This window comes from Gavialis gangeticus, unplaced genomic scaffold, assembly GCF_001723915.1.
Source record: "Gavialis gangeticus isolate Ggan-Ray unplaced genomic scaffold, GavGan_comp1, whole genome shotgun sequence".
In the NCBI taxonomy this organism is placed as follows: domain Eukaryota; kingdom Metazoa; phylum Chordata; order Crocodylia; family Gavialidae; genus Gavialis; species Gavialis gangeticus.
The window spans coordinates 75,740,104-75,743,067 of NW_017729034.1; the positions used below are offsets into that span (position 1 = coordinate 75,740,104).

The window sequence follows — 2,964 nt, forward strand, 5'->3', positions numbered from 1 at the left end:
GGGGGGGGGGGGGCACATGGCCCCCCCAATCTTTGTACAGGGCAAAGGCGGGCTACAGCTGTGAGCTGCGCTCTGCCTGCTTCATGCCTTGCTGCTGCCTTGGAAAGTAGTGTGGCATGGTGCCATGCAAGTCACACCACTGCGCTGGGCTCCAGAACTGGGCTGGCCCCTCCCTTCTGCTCTCTAGCCATACCAGGGACAGGACAGAGCAAGACACCAGGCAGCATGGCCCCGTTAAGGTAAAGTAGGAAGGGAAAGGATTAATTCTTCCCTCTTTCCCCTTCTCCCTCACCGCAGTCGAGGTCTGCCTGTCAGCCAGGAAACAGAAGGGAGCGGGCTATGGCGGTGGCCCCTGGCAGACCCTGGCTGCGGGGCAGAAGGGACCAAAAGGAACAGAGGGAGGAATTAACCTTTCTCTCTCTGCCCCCTTCACCTTAATGGTGCCATGCCCGGACAGCTGTCCTTTGAGGCAGGGATGGGGGGCTCTGGTCTGGTGCTGGGAGGACTCTTCCCCCTCCTTTTTCCCCCAGGATGGGAAAGGAGGGCTTTGTGGGATGCTGGAGGGGGAACACTCCTCCACCTCCACCCCAGGGCTGGGAGGGGAGGCCTCTATACAAGGCTACCTGGCCCCGGAAGGGAACTCTTCCCCAACTCTTCACCAGCTGCGGCTACGACTATTACAGCCTCTCCCTGTGCCCAGGCCAGGCAGTGCCACACAGAGCCCTCCCTAAATCATGAAGGGGGAGGAAGGACCAGGGGGAAAGAGTCCCCATCCTGGGCTGGGGCCAGGCTGGGCAGCCTCATATAGAGACCCCCTCCCATCTTCCCCCACTTCCCAGGGGTGGGAAGGGGTGGCTCTGTGCAGGGTGCTCAGCCCCAGCGGGGTGCTCTGTTCAGTGCTGGGGGGAACTCTTCCTCCTCCCCCTCTGCTGGGGGGGGGCGCTCTGTAGATGCTGCCCGACCCCAGAGAGGGACACTTCCCCCGTCCATGGGGCAGGGGAGCTCTGTCCAGTTCTGGGGAGTGAGGACTCTTCCCCCTCCTCCTCCTTTTATTCCCCCCACCACCACAGGGTGAGGAAGGCTCTTGCAGTGCTCCTGGGCCCGGCCTGGCTGGGGCATGAGAAGTGGCTTTAACAGAGCTGCAGCTGCCAGGCGTGGCTCCAGCCCCATAACCTGACCCAGTCTGGCCTCGCTCAGCCCCAGCTAAGGTAGGCCGGGGCTGCGCTGCAGGGGCAGGGCTACCTCTGGCCAGTACAACTCAGTGATGGGGAAGCCAGCGCAGCCAGGCAGCTTCTTCCCCTGTCAGCGAGCACAGCCCAGTGTGCGTGGTCCGTGGCTGGCTGGCAGTGGCTTATCTGGGCCCACTCAGAAGCAACACAGAGTCTCATAGGGCCTCAGAAAGGCCCAGCCCCACCAAGCGGCTGCCTTAACCAGGGCTGAGCCAGGGCCGGGCCAGGCCAGGCTGCAGGGCCAGAGCCACCCCCGGCAGCCGCTGTGCCCCAGCTGGGCCAGGCTGGGGAGCACAGCAAGAGCCTCCCCTCCTCGTGGTGGCAGGGGGCCAGGGGGTAGGAGGAGGGGGAAGAGTTCCCCCTCTCCAGCACTGAACAGAGCCCCTCCCCAGCAGGGCCTGGGCCAGGGCCAGGCAGCCTCCACAGAGCCCCTCTCCCCACCCGCCAGCAGCAGGGGTGGGGGCAGAGGGAGGAGGAGGGGGAAGATAAGCCGCCCTTCCAGCCCCACAGAGGGCAGCAGGGTTGGGGGAAGACTCCCCACCTGGGGCCAGGCAGCATTTCATGGAGCCCTCCCTCCCCACCCCTCAATGGTGAGGCACGGGAAGAGTCCCTCTCCCAGCTTTATAGCTTATAGTTTACAGTAGCTAGGGTCAGGAGGGACCTGAACAGATCATCTAGCCTGACCCCCCTGCCACAGGCAGCAATGAATGCTGGATTCACAAGACCCCAGACAGGTGATCATCCAACCTCCTCTTGAATTTGCCCAAGGTAGGGGTGAGGACCACCTCCCTGGGAAGTTGGTTCCAGATTTTGGCCACCCTAACTATAAAATATTGCCTTCTGATCTCTAACCTAAACCTATTCTCCATCAGCTTATTACCATTGTTCCTCATCACCCCAGGTGGTGCTGGGGATAAAAGAGCTCTACCTATTTGCTGTTGATCTCCCCTGATGAGTTTGTAGGCAGCCACCAGGTCCCCCTCAGCCTCCTCTTGCTGAGGCTGAACAGGTTCAGGTCCCTCAGTCTCTCCTCACAGGGCCTGTCCTGCTGCCCTCTCACCAAGCGGGTGGCCCTCCTCTGAACCTATCAGCCTTGCAGTGCCTCCCTCTCCACCCCACAGTGGTGGGGGGAGGAGGCAAGGGAAGAGCCCCTCACCCAACCCCATATCCGTTGGGGAGAGGGAGGAGAGGGAAGAGTTCCCCCTCTGAGGCCAGGCAGCCCTGTGTGGGGACTGTTCCTAGCTGTCGGAGTTGCTGGGGCAAGGAGAGCTCTCCCCTCCTCCTCCTCCCCACCCTCCAAACCATGCAGGCCATAGTGGGGGTTTAAACCCCTCAGGCCTGCCCCGGCCCCTCCTCAGCTCAACTTCCCTGTTGAAAGGGAGGGCTGCTTTAGTGCCCCCCAAGCATCTGGCCTGAGGCGCTGCAGGCATGTGCCAAATGTCTATCCATTAGCAAACCAGTTCACTCTCTGCAGCAGTGGTGACGCATAGGGAATGCACCCCCTCACAGCCAGTGTTCCCCACTTGGGCAATGGGCAGGGGGGCAGGCAAGAGTACTGGTGCCCCCCCCCCCAAGAGCACTGGCAAGGGAGTGGGGGTGCCAGGAGAAGTGATCCCCGTGGTCCCCCTGTGGCCAATCACGTCTACCAGGAGTGGTGTTCTCTTGCACTGGCACTTCCAGGTCGGCACGATCGGCCGTGTGGCAACCCCCCCCCCCCCCCGGTTCTGCCGGGGTG

At 62.4% G+C, this 2,964-nt stretch overlaps 1 protein-coding gene across 3 annotated transcripts in view; it reads right to left on the reverse strand.

The window, feature by feature from the left end:
- TIAM2 (T-cell lymphoma invasion and metastasis 2) overlaps positions 1-2,964 on the reverse strand; it is a 356,145-nt gene that overhangs the window by 136,692 nt on the left and 216,489 nt on the right. The window lies entirely within an intron of this gene.